This window comes from Quercus suber, unplaced genomic scaffold (genome assembly GCF_002906115.3).
Source record: "Quercus suber isolate HL8 unplaced genomic scaffold, Cork oak 2.0 scaffold_168, whole genome shotgun sequence".
Classification (NCBI taxonomy): Eukaryota; Viridiplantae; Streptophyta; class Magnoliopsida; order Fagales; family Fagaceae; genus Quercus; species Quercus suber.
The window spans coordinates 864,840-879,215 of record NW_027069628.1 but is presented as its reverse complement, the minus strand read 5'-3'; positions in this window follow the sequence as shown (position 1 = coordinate 879,215).

Here is a 14,376-nt window from a genome sequence, read left to right as displayed (position 1 = left end):
CAAGGCTCCATTGCGATTTTTTGTCGTTTTCTTCCAAATTTTTTGCAAGGTTTCTCTCTCCTATAGCCGGTATGTCCATATTACCCTTCCTTTTGATGTTATTTTCTCATTTCATGCATTTTTCATGCATTTTAATTTGGGTTTTTTGGACTATACAAAATTTGGGGTTTTTGATGAATCAAGCCTTATTTTGTAAAATTGATCAATGGGTTTTTGTGGGGACTTGATATAAACTAGATACTGATAGTTTAATTTGATCAATTTAGGGTTTTGAGAAAAATTAAAATTCTAGGGCTTGCATTGAATCCGAATTGGGGATTTTGTTCAATTAGGTTGAAATTGATGAAATTGGCTTGTTGTTTTGATGTAATTAGGCATTATAATCTGTGTGTTGTGTTATGTAATGCTCAATTTATCAAATCTATTTCAAAACATTCAAGTGTGTTTTTCAAATCTTTAGGGTTTTTGTTAGAAACTCTATGCTCAAGCCAATTTTGTGCAATTGAACTTAATTTGAACTTTGCTTACTGCATTAGTACATGCATTATGACATTGTGGTTGTTCATGCATCATATAGATTGTTGTTCTATATCTTTTTGTGCTAACTTGTAGTTTGCCCTTGGTTTTTGTGTTATTTTGGTTTTCTTTTTGTATCTTTGTCCTTTCCTTAGCACTATGCCTAGGAAGACTAGGGCTCGTAGGTCTGTCCCCTTATCTACTCCTTCCCCTCCCTCCTTTGACCGAGAGAAGTTTCCGAGTAAGAAAAACCAAGAGATTTATGAAAAGTTGAACCTTAAGAGAAAGATTTGGGCTAAACGCTCAGTTCTTTTAGATGAGCTTGATCCTGCCATTAAGGCAAATTTTGAGCGTCGGGGCTGGTTACTTCTGTTGGATGTTTCTGATCCTCCTCCTCCAGCTACCCTGTTAGAGAGTTCTTCTCGAACATCTCTATCTGCGTCTATGATTCCAACACTTTAGTAAAGAGTTGGATACGAGGTGTAGAGTACTCCATTACTCCTACGGTAGTGGCTAATGCTCTTGGGGTACCCTTGGTCCAGCATCCAGTCTACCCTTATGATGAGTCTCCTTTGTTGAGTGATGTCATATCTTACATCACTGGGTCTTCTATCCAGTGGGGTTCTGATCCTAGAATCACCTCTGCTGAGCTATCTGAGTTGCACTTTCTCTTCTTTAGGATAGCTTGTCATTCTATTTGGCCCATCTCTCATCTTCACACCATTCCTCTCGAGTGGTGTGTCTTTTTGTATGCTCTTATCGCTGATGCTCCTATCAGTTTTCTCCATTTGTTTCTTCATTCTTTGAACGAAGTTTATAAGAGTTCATCTTCTTCTCATGCTCTTGTTCATCTTATTTTTGTTCATAGGATTTTGCTTTATCTTGATCTTAGTGGTTTCCCTTCCTCTGAGCCCGTTCATGTGATTGCTCCCATAGGTGCGTCTTTTCTTAGACAGAGGGCTGCTCATCTTCTAGCTGGCTCTAAACACTCTTGGTCTGAGCTTTCTGGTATCGCACCTCCTTCTTCTTCTTCTTCTTCTACAGGTCCTGCTGGTGAGGATGTTCTTGATCCTGTTGGTGATGCTGCTGCTGCTGATGTTCCTCTACCTCCTTCGGATGACTTTGATATTCGTCGTACCTTGGAGACTATCATGACTGTTCAGGCGGCTCATAGTCAAATTTTGGTGGACTTGCTTGACAAGATTCGTGCTTTGCGTGCCGACGTAGCACATCTTCGTTCACCTTCACCACTTCCTTTTGGTGATGACATGTGATTGTCCTTTGGCATTCTGTCACAAAAAGGGGGAGTAGAATTTTGACACTATAGAGAGTTTTTGTAGTTAGGGGGAGAATTTTTTTTTTTTTTGTTTTTTGTTTTTTTTTTTGTTTTTTGTTTTGAGGAGCTAGTGGAGATGTTAGATTGCATCTAGGTGCTTCACTTTGTATATCATTGTTTTGGGGCTATTCATGTTAGGGGGAGTAACTGTTTTGGGGTGTTTCATTGTTTTTGATATACGTGATTCTTGTTTCTTGTGATTCACTGCTTATTGATTTATATTTATGAGTTATTCATTGATAATTGTCTTTATTATGTGTTGTGTGAATCATACAAGAATGTTATATCTGTTTATTTACTGTTTTCTATCACACATGCGTTTATGCCTTTGTTGAGTGTTTTAAGAATATACAGGTTGATTCGATTAAGCTGTTGTCTACACTTGCAACTAATGGATAGTAGTTAGGATTGATTTTTAGTGTTTATGAGCATTATTTTTGTAAAGGGCTTTCTACTTGTAAACTTTAAGCTTTGTATTTGTGTTTTGTCACGGATTGCTAAAGGGAGAGTTTGTTAGGTTCTAAAAATTTAGGAATTTATGTATTTAGAACTCTAATGTATAATGTTGGCAAACCATGATCAAAACAATATGGTTAGTCGTGTTTAGGCTAGCTCAAAGTTATATTTTTTTTATGTAAAGTTGGAATCGAAAGGCTATAGATGCATTGGTACATTTCGGCCTGGCTCGATCGATTGAAAGTTAGACTCGATCGATCGAATCTCGGGCAGAATTCCTTTCTGCAGAATTTTTCAACTTAGCCCTAACTCATTAAACGTTTTGGGTTTTCTGTTTTCACCCTAGGTATAAAAGATAAAACCCTAGCCATGTTTTTAGAGTTGCTCCTGTTGTATTATTGCTCATACTTTTCTATTTTGTGTAAATCTCTTGTGAGATCTAGAGGAGCTTTCCTTTACACAAAGCTTAGGGTTTTCAAGGTAGAGATAGTATCAACATCTTGATGATAAACTCGGTTGCTGCAATTAGAGCTTAAAGAATAACAAGCGTGGGTGTTTGTAGCTAATTGGAGAATCCAAGAAAGAAGGAGTCTGTGGATTCGGAGTTTGCACATGGTCGTGTCAGTAAGTTCTACTGGTGGGTAGCATTAGGAAGTCAAGTGGGGAGCTTGTAAGTCCTTTTGTATGAACTTCGATTCTTTCACATAGTAGATTCAGGTTTACCTTAAGGATAGGTAGGTCAAATCCTCCACAAGTTTTTACCGTGTGTTTTCTTGGGTGATCATATCATTGTGTCTTTTATATTTTCGCTGCTTTATATTCTTGATATGATTGTATGTTTGTGATAACCTAGAACTGCATAATTTGACTAAGTTAATCACTTGGCTAATTAACTAAGTTAATTTGGTTGGATTAAGGGGTTTAAAACTGTTTAGACTTGATAACAATAAAGAAACTATATGATTTTTTATAATGTAAACACATTTATTGACTAATTAGACGTTACCGTTGGAGGCCTGTCATATTTACTGTTGGTCCATTTTTCCTCTTGTGTACTTGTTATAATGGGCCCACTTTTATATTAACCGACTATGGAGGAAATGCATAATTTTTATTATGTAAATTCATTTACCAATTTTCCAGGCATCTACTGCTGGTTGTTTCTCTTGTTTACTGCTAGACTATTATTTAAGTATTTATTGTGGTGGGGCATCCTTTGTGATAGCTTATCTTTGCAAGAGGTATTTTTGGGGCCTTATTATAATCTTTGTTGGATGCAACTCGGACCTTTCACACTTCACCGATAGCCTTTGGGTCATATTCTAAGCCCAAAGTTGAGTCTCGGTCTTGACTTCCCAAATATCATGCAGGCAACGAAAACAAAGCCCCCAACAAATATAAGTCAACTTAAACATATGTGCATGTATATATGTTTGTGTTTTCTAGACACAGAAATCTTTATTCACGAGAACTTGATGGGGGAATAAGAGTTGATAATGTAATATATGAGTTTGGTTCAAGTGAAATTTGACATAACTTTAACAAGTCCACTATTGAATTACATTAACTTCTTATGACCTACATGCTTGCAACATTTTAAGATAACTGTAGATTGATAGTTATACCATTTATCAAATGTTTCTATATGAAATTTACTATTTTAAAATTATGCTTAAAAGATGGAAAATGGATCTTATGTTTGATGTTGTACTTGCAAGATATAAATGATATTTATTTAGAGAATACTCCATATATTTATAATGACATGATTTGTCTAGCTCTTTTAGAATTAATCATCAAAAGTAATCCTAGGATTTGCTTGAAAAATATGATATGGATTAGTCCAAATTCAACAACTAAAATAAGAAATTATTAAGTGTTTCGGAACGGTAAACTAGTGTTAGATCAATAGATTCAGTTAAAGTTTGGTAAAATTTTCCTCCAACATTTAGATAATAAGAGAATTTCATTCCCAAATAAAAGTAAGCAATTTCATGAATTGTTTGAGATTTCTTGTACTTTTGATCAAGCAATTAAACGCTTTGCAAGATCAATTCATATTAATATGATAGTGGTATTTTGATTTAGTGGTTGGTCACCCTTTAAGAAGGTGTCATTCCATAAGAACACTTGTAGGCAAGGTGTTTGGAAGGGGAGGAATATGTTAGAAACCCAAATTGTTGCATTTGTTGATTTCTTTATTTCTTTTTCATATAAGAGACTATCTTAAACTAATTGTCGTTCTCATCTCTATCTTTCTTTGAGGACTCGTTACCTCAAATCAAGTTAATTTTCAGATAATTCCCATTCATTTTCATTAGGAGCCAATGGGTTCTTAACAATATAAACATATGCATATGTATATATTATTGCTTATGTTTGCTAAAACACAAAATTGTTTATTTATTAGAACTTGATAGGGGAATAATAATTGTTAATATAATACACACTTATGTATATAGTCCGGCTGACCCTCAAAAAAGAAAAATGTATATAGTCCGGCTGAAGTTATACCAAGTATAACTTTAAATCTTTGACAAATCCATTGTTGGATTAAATTGTCTATATATAACCTACATGCCTGAAAATTTTAATATGACTAAATTTTGGTATGGAATTTGACAGACTTGCTAAGAAACATAATGTAAAGAAATAAAACTTTCTGAATGAAATTGAAAGAAAGAGGGCTCTCTGAACTGAAATTATTTATTGGAGAAGAGTATGAAACTGAGACTCTGAGAGCATAACAAGCAAATAACAAACTCTGATTTGCTATTTATATCACATACCAGATCAGTTATACAAGCCTAGAAAATAGGCGGGAAACAGAAAAACAGATGTGCAACGGTTACAAGAACATCCAATATAATTACAACACGTGTACAAGCTAATAACAAACTCTGAATTAATCTCACGTGCTGAAACATGTTCATAGTTTAAGTTACATGACATCGTTTATTCAGTTTTGGCTCTTTTTCATTTATGGCTTGTTTGGAAGTTTAGAGAGGGAGGAGAGTAGAGGAGAGTAGAGGGAAGGGGAGTAGTGGGGAGGAAAGTAGAGGAGAATGATTCACCTCCACCTTATTTGGATGTTTGTAAAATTAATAAGGGGGAAGAGAGTAATTAGCCCTTCCCCTTGTGTAATTTTGTTAATATAATAAGGGTAAATTAGGTAATTTACTTGGTTAATAGTTTATGTACTCTACTCCCCCTCCAAATCTCTCCAATTTGGGAGAATTAAAATTAAGGGACTAGAGGGAGTCCAAACCCCTCCAAACTCCTCTAAACCCCTCCCCCTCATTCTTTAAAAAACTTCCAAATAAGGTAATTGCATTACTCTCCCTCTCTCTACTCTACTCCCCCTCCTTTTTTAAACATCCAAACATGCCATTAATTGAACGACGCTCTTGTTTCTCTTTATTAATGTCAACGACACCGTTTCTAGGTTTAGTTTCTTCAGTTGCTTTATCACAAAATGCTTGCCCTGCCCCTTTCCTTCAACTTTTTTTTTTTTTTTCTCTCATCAGTTTTAAAACATAGAGGGTCTGTTTGGATATCACTTATTGTTGCTGAAAGTTGCTAAAAACTGATTGTTGCTGAAAACACTGTAGCAAAATAATTTTTAAATATATGAATAGTACCGTGGGACCCATTTTTAATATTTTTAATGTGTGAACAGTACATGAACAGTGCGTGAATAGTATACGCACAGTACATGCACAGTAAATTTTGTCCCCCAAAATCAAAAAAGCCGGCCAAAAAAAAAAAAAAAAAATTACACAAAACGCAACTTTACTTTGAGTAAGAAAAATTGCTATCCAAACACAGGCAGAGAACATATAATTCAACGATGAATTTTTCCAAATTTTAGTCGAATAAAAAAAAATTAGGTTCTGAAACATTGCTCAAAGTTTCACTTCGTTAAACTTGATCATGGCCCCTTTTATATATATATATATATATATATATATAAGATTCTCTTCATTTTCAAAAGTTAGAAAATGCAAGTAGTATTTGTATTGCATAAGTTTGTGTACTTGAGCTTAAGGAAAGGGGATTTACAAAATGTGAAAATAGAGAAAAATCTGCTGTCGTGACTAAAATTTGATGGAGATGATTTTTCCCCTCAACTTAAAGTGCACAGATCAAATGAGAGAGAGAGAGAGAGAGAGAGAGAGAGAGAGAATTCACGACCCAATTTGAACTCAAATCTAAAATCTAAAATTTACTAATAAGCTATCTCCCTTTTGATTGGCCTTCAATCAAACTTGGTCAACCATAATCAAAGTACAATGATTTAGGATTCAAACTAGTTCAAAATTTTGAGTTAACTACAACACGTCACATTTCAAAGGAAAACATTTCTCTTCAAACTAATTTAGAAAGAAACTTTTCAAATTCTTTCTATATTTTTTTATTGGATGTGAATTTTGAAAATTTAACTGTTGGAATGTATGTTTTATTGAAGATCAATAGCTATGTCATCAAAATAATGTTTAAATTCAAGTTTTTGTATTCTAAAATTATGCATAAAAAAGATAGGTCACAATCTGAATGACCTCTTGTGATTAACCCTAATTAATTAATTTAGCCAAGTAATTAATTAATCATGCAATTTTATGGAAGCACAAACAAATCACCAAAAACTAAGTATGCAGCGAAATTTAAATAACACGGTGATTTGTTTACGAATGGGGAAAACCCTAATGGCAAAAACCCCACCGGGTGATTTTCAGGTCACCACTCCCGAAACTCCACTATTATCAAATCAAGCGGTTACAAGTAAATGAATCCCAAGTAGCTTACCAACCTACAGTTGAACCCTTACCCCAATACCCAATTGGACTTGATCTGTAGTGACAGTCTCCACCTTTGATGCACGACTCCCAAGTACGTGACTAACCAATGCGCGGATCCATGTACGCGACTTCAGAACACCAACTGAGGAAGAATGGTTGGCTGCAAAGTTCTTCAGTTCATCCTTTATGATGAATAGCAGGAAGATGCTTGGTTAAAAAATCCTATGGTGCAAATACACAGCAACTTCTTGATGGAAGATGAACTAGGTCAAGAACTTCGTCTGTTGATCACAATTTGCTTGAACAGAGATTGCTCAATGATAATGCCACTTGTGTCCCCCTAGACGGCTCTTAAAATAATCCTTTTATATGTTTAAGGTTAGAAGAAAAGAAGGCTCAAAAACATATTCACGGATCCCAAGAAAATCAGATTGGAAATCTGAATTTTTAAATCTCGACAGATAGCAGGTGTCGAGGTAGCTGTCGTGCAGGTGTCGAGCTTTAAAAACTTTGCACTTCAGCTTGCTTTCTCTTGGACAGATTTGATGACTTCAACACTTGACCTTGAAACATTGTTTCTTGAAGTATTAAAAACACCTAGAACTACCCAATTACAAGTAGAGTGCGTTTTGTCAAAGGATTAGCTAATATACATAAATAAGTGACATATGTTCTTAAACAAGTTAAAACATATATGTCCTAACAAAAAATAATTTTATTAATTAAATAGTAAATAATATCTGATTTAAACAAAATTTGACATACCTGTTAATAATATAAAGAATATGCAATCCAAAAATTAAGTTTTTTTTCAAAATTCACATTCAATAAAAAAAATATAGGAGGAGCTTGAATGATTTGGAGAGAAATATTGCCAAAAATTTAAAGGGAGACCGAAATATTTTTAAATGAAATTTAACATGCATGTTAAGAAAATAAAGAATACATAATCTAACAGCTAGATTTTAAAAATTCACATTCAATAAAAATATATTTGAGGAGTTTGAAGGGTTTATCTCCAAAATAGTTTGGAGAAAAACCTGGCTTTGCTTGCCAAATATTTTGTTTTTAAATTTTTTTTATTTATTGAAAAGCCTCTACTCAAACTTATTTAGTTATGGAGCAAATTTTTAAAACTCGAGTTTCCAAGTGAAACCCAACTTTACCAAACTCGAGTTTGATGTATCTTGAAACATTTTTAGTTATTTTATTTAGGAACTAATTTTTTTTTTTAGTTATATAAAATTTGTTTTGTCCTGATGCTTTATGCTTTAAACTCGAGTTCTAAAAAGGTACTACATATCGAGTTTTAAAAATGCACTACCTAATTAAATAAGTTTAAATATAGACTTCTCAATAATGAAAAGTTATATTTGTATTATAAACCGCGCGTTTTTTTTTTTTAAAAAAAGAAAAACAAAAAAACAAAAAAACAAAAACAAAAACAAAAACAAAAACGAGAGAAACCTTTTCTTATGTTAATTTCGATATTTACTCCCAAGCACACATTTGTCTCTTTATTCAGTCATCCTTTTACTATGCGGTTTTTCAAATCAACGACCTCGTTTTCTGCGTGAAGTAACTCAGCAACGCAAACAAATACGCGCGTGTTCAATATAAATTTCGTTATTAGCAAAGCATGAACAAGAAAGGCTTGTACTAAGCTCTCTCGCTCCCTCCTCTCACTGTAAGTAACACTGTCCGTTTCATAACCCTGAGTCAGACTCTTCAACCATGGCTCAAATAGCGAGCAAAGTAATAACAAAACAATGTTTTTTTTTTTTTTTTTAATTATTTTTTTTTTATTATTATTACAAATGGAAGCAAGCATAGAATCCCACCGGTTGTCATGTATAATTTTTTTTTTTTTGTCATTTTCTTCAATCATAAGTAAGATTTGCATTAATAGTAGTGCACATGACATTCACATTATATAACTAGCCTCTAAGCACGCCTGTTGCTCATGTTTAGAGGCTCTTCTAATTTTTTTTTTTTTCTAAAGAATAAATTTTTTCTTATATGCTAGTTTTAGGTTAATGCATTAACCAATCATCATAATTCCTAGAAGTGTGATGAGATTTCTTTGTTTGTGAATGAAATAAATTTTTTGTGCTACATCTCATCACTCCCCTAAGAATTTTGGTGATCAAATAATGCATCAACCCCAATTTAGTATGTTTAAAACTGTTATTAAGTAAAATCCATCAAACATAATTTCATCCATAAGCTGCGTAGTGCTCATTCAAGATAACGTATCTTTTAATTTCAATCTCCTGTTTCAAGAGAAGACCATTTTGATTCTAACCACATTGTTTTTGTATATGATTTTATTTTTATTTTTTATTTTTTATATTTTATATTTTTTTTTTGAGTTTGAGGGAATATGTGTTTTTATTTATTTGTGACTATACCTAATAATGTATTTAGGTTGCTTACGTACCATTGGTGGGTATCAAGCCAATTCCTAGTTCTTAGATTAAGGTATTAGATTTAAAATCCTCAAATATGATTTTGTCTGTTTTAATGATGAACATCTAAGTCAAATACTTGGTGTAAGGACTCAATTTGGAAAGGCCCTCATAAATCAAAAGAAAAATGATCCAATAAGCCCAAACAATACATTTTTAGAGAGTGAGTTCAAGAACTAAACCCTAACAAACGGACAACGTCCAAAACAGGATTCACACCCACTGAAGGCTGGCGCACCAAAGTTACTCCTTAAGGTCTCTCCTTAGCACCGATCCGAGGATCTTGACAGAGGTCCCTTCCTTTCCTCTTTTTTTTTTTTTTTTCCCTTCCTCCTTTAACTGTTCTGTTGGTTCCCCTTATATAGTCCTCTTCTCACCATCTCTTTCTTCCACCTGTTGATCATCCACGCGCTTCCCTTCTGACCGTCCGTCCCATCAGCTGCATTATCAGTACTCATGTGATTTGCAGTGGCCAAGGTTACCCTGTCCAGGAGTCACATCTCCATTAGTGCGGTCAGAGGGTTAGGTGAGCGCATTTATTGTGAAGGTGACAGCCTGTCCTGGGCTTGTTCCCCCACTTGGTGTTGGCCTTGGTCCACCGAGGACAGGGTCATCCTTGGCGGGGGTCCTTACAGCCCAGGCCTTTATACAACATCCTCGGGCGATTCTCCATCCTCGGCTTGGGCCTTGGGCTGGATGTAAAATGGGCCAAGGCTACCAGACTTTTAGGCCCCACAATAGCCCCTCAAAATCCTGCTGTCCGTATTCTCAGATGGGGAGGAGAGTTTTGATATCCTTGGGCCTTCTTCATGATTCGCCCAACCTCGGTCTACGTCAGCGTTTGAGTCTTTTCGCCTGCCCAATGTACGTTTCTGGTGCCTCGATATTCGGCGTGCGTTTGCATTAAATTTTTGCAGCTCCATGTTCTCCACGTCCAACAGTGTGATGGCAATCAATCGGTGGGGATTTCCTGCCTTTATGGGCGGGAAGTTCTGCCTGGTTAATTTTAATTAAGGATATAAATACTCATTTGAACCGTTTGGCCTCTTTATTTGTACACTCAAGAACTTCGGCGCGCACACTCTGAATCTGGTCCAATCTCCACACTGACCAGCGCCTCTTTTCAGCATAAAGAGTCCATCCGAGGAGAATCTCCCCATTTCTGTAAGTCTCCTTCTCTCTGTAGCACAAACTTCTCTCTGATTCCTTTTTCTCTTTTGCTCTCACTCTCTCGGGTCTTTGAGTCGTTACTAGGGATGGATAAATTTAAGAAGTTAGTTGAGTCTGAAAAGATGATAGAGAAATTCATTGCTGATTACAAGATACCTTGTAATGTCGGCTTGAGGTATTGCGAGGAAGGAGAGTGGTACATTAAAAGGAACAAGGGCGAAGTCGTAATTCCCATAGTCGCCTTCGTAGAGGGAGGCATGAGAATCCCTATGGGGCCAGTAACAAGCAATTACCTTAAGCATTTTCGGCTAGCTCCTACCCAGTGCGCCATTAATATGTTTAGGATACTAGGGTGCGTAGATGCCCTGAATGAGAAGATGGGGTTGAGGTTAACCCTCCATGATGTGAACTGGTGCTACAATCTTCAGCACTTGAAGGGTAAGTCATACTATATGAAGACAAGGGACGATAGGGTTCAGTTTATCCAGTGCCTCCCCGATTCTAGTAAGGGGTTGACTCAAGATTTTCTCATTGTGTCAGGGGAGTGACACGACGGTCTCCACTGCCCGACAGTAGAGGGAGAGCTAGGTAGGGTACTCGAAGTAGGAGATGATCTAACTTCTTTTCTTTTTTCTTTGTCGTATATCTTCTTTGTTTGATTGATCATAGGAGTTTTGTTTCTCTTTTTGCAGATCCGCATACTTTCGTGAGTCATTTTCACTTGGTCAACAAGCAGGACTTGGAAGTCGTTCTTAGGGCAGAGCTCTTTTTGAACGAGACCGATAACCAGGTTAGAGCCGCCCATAAAATCCTCGGATGTAATCTGGCCCAAAAGTCATTTCCGGTCCCGAAACACGTTATCAGGGCTCGTGATCCTCGGCTTAGGTAAATCACTGTGGTAGAGGACGAGTTTTCATTTTTCGAAGGAATTTCTATTCTGGAGGGCATCCCGTTGGCAGGTCCTTCCTCATCCCATCAAGCAGCAGAGGCCGAGGAAGGGAGTTCGGAGAAGGGGGGAGAAGTGGTCGAACTAAGCTCGTCTGAGGACGAATTTGGTGCATTTGACTGAGCCGATCAGTCTGAGGATCCCTCTGGTGATTTGGGGGACCCCCATTTGTCTGAAGCCGATCTTCAACCCCCAAGAGTTAGTACTCAGACGGAGATGGGTTCCAAGAGACAGCCCCAAACCAGCCTTCTTGACCTGCTTGAGGGCAAGTTTGGGAAAGGTGTGCCGAGGGAGTCACAACCCAAACCTCCTCCACCTCTGCCCAAGCCTTCTCTTGTGTAGACCAGGTCGTCCTCCATCCCTCCAATCTCGGACTCTTGGCTTGAGTCCTCCGATCCAAAAAGAAAGAGGCCTTCCAAAGGCAAAGACCCAGTGGATGAGGGCAGATCCCATTCTTCTCCAGAGGAAGGTGAAGCCTGCCGACCTTCTAAACAATTGAGGCTTGGTGGTCAGCGTAAAGGACAAGAAATCGTTTAGCAGTCCGAGCCCCAGGCTTGGCTGCCCGCTGCCATGCTCCATGGACAACCTTTGATGGATGACGCTACTCTCCGGGATTTCTGAGGAGGCGAGGGGGCTCGCGTAGCCTGGAGAGGTCCCTTTTCCTCCCCGTCGACATGGTTAAGCTTGGGAGCATGAAGGGGCAAAAGGTTGCCTACAACTTTAAGAGATACCTGGGCATGGTAGGAACTCTAGTACTTGTTTATTTTGTTTAAATTTTATTGCCTAGCACCTCCCTTCCCCTTAATGGCGTATTTGTTTTGGTTGGCAGGCTATCCAGGCTGTTTTCAGGCTGCACAAGGAGGCCGACATCCAGAGTAATGCTCTGGGGCAGGAGCGCGACAAGTTTCTGAGGGCTGCGAGTACCCTTAAGAGATTTGAGGCAGATCTCAAGAAGGCGATTGAAAATTTGGAGGAGATGACAAGGGCTAGAGATAGCGCGGCCTCTGACCTAGCCGCGGCTACGAAACAGGCTGGGGATCAGACGAAGCGTTTACAGGACATCGAGGGCCAACTGCGGGTTGCTCAAGAGGACATCGCTGACCTGAAGCAAAAGTTGGCCAAGGCAGTTGGGGCAAAAGGTATTGTCGAGTACGCCAGGAACGAGGCCGTGAGGGCCAAAGAAGAAGTCGTGTTTGTGAGAATAGACGCCGAGCGTTCCGTAGAACAAGCGGAGGAAGAGGGCTTTGCTGAGTGGGTGGCTAAAACTGAAGCTACCCTTAAGGCTCAAGTTCCTAAAGTGTGCAGGAACTTCTGTTCCCAGACCTGGAATGAAGCTCTCAACCAAGCAGGGGTTGATGCCTCGTCTGACCTTAGAAGAGTAGAGAGAGTGTATTACCCCCCTGCAATTTGTGAGGTTATCCCCTTTACTTTTGAGGCGGAGTCCGCTTTGCCAGCGGCAGGTGAAAGTCAGACTAACACTACCGAAGGCACATCTTCAGCTGACAAACCTGTCAAGGAGGCTGAGCTCCATGGAGCGTTGGAGGGGGCAGGAACTGACGGTTAAGAAATTCCCCAGGGTGTGGTGAAGCCTCCTGTTGACCCCCAAGCCACACTCGTTGTCCCTCAGATCCCTCCTGCCGTGGAAGGGTCCTCTGAAGTAGCCCATCAGAGGCAGGGTCCCGAGGTGTGAGTTAAAGCCATCCAACAGGCTCCTCAAGACAAGCTGTCCACCGAGTTGGGGGAGTAAGCCATCTCATTGGACTACCCCGTTTTGATGGCGTGGACATTCCTATTTGTTTTCTTTTTCATTTCATTTCACTTTTTGCCTTGGCGACATTGTAACAGAATTACATACTTTCTATTTGAAATACATATTCAGTAGTTCGCTTTTAGTTCTTTGATTAATACTTCCTTTTACTTGTTATACTTTAATTTTTCGCTTAATACCTTGGTTCAGTCTAGTACCCAGGTATATTTGAGTGGTTAGTTTTCCCATAGGCTTGAGTCCGAGGACCATGCAAGGCCTTAGTTCAGTCTAACACTTATGTTCTTCTGTAAGTAGCTAGTTTCCCAATAGGTTTGAGTCCTTGGACCATGCAATACCTTGGTTCAGTCTAGTACCCAGGTATATTTGAGTAGTTAATTTTCCCATAGGCTTGAGTCCGAGGACCATGCAAGGCCTTGGTTCAGTCTAACACTTCTGTTCTTTTGTAAGTAGCTAGTTTTCCCATAAGTTTGAGTCCTTGGACCATGCAATACCTTGGTTCAATCTAGTACCCAGGTATATTTGAGTGGTTAGTTTTCCTATAGGCTTGAGTCCGAGGACCATACAAGGCCTTGGTTCAGCCTAACACTTCTGTTCTTCTGTAAGTAGTTAGTTTCCCCATAGGTTTGAGTCCTTGGACCATGCAATACCTTGGTTCAGTCTAGTATCCAGGTATATTTGAGTGGTTAGTTTTCCCATAGGCTTAAGTCTGAGGACCATGCAAGGCCTTGGTTCAGTCTAACACTTCTGTTCTTCTGTAAGTAGCTAGTTTCCCCATAGGTTTGAGTCTTTGGACCATGTAATACCTTAGTTCAGTCTAGTACCCAAGTATATTTGAGTGGTTAGTTTCCCTATAGGTTTGAGTCCTTGGACTATGCAATACCTTGGTTCAGTCTAACACTTATGTTCTTCTATAAGTA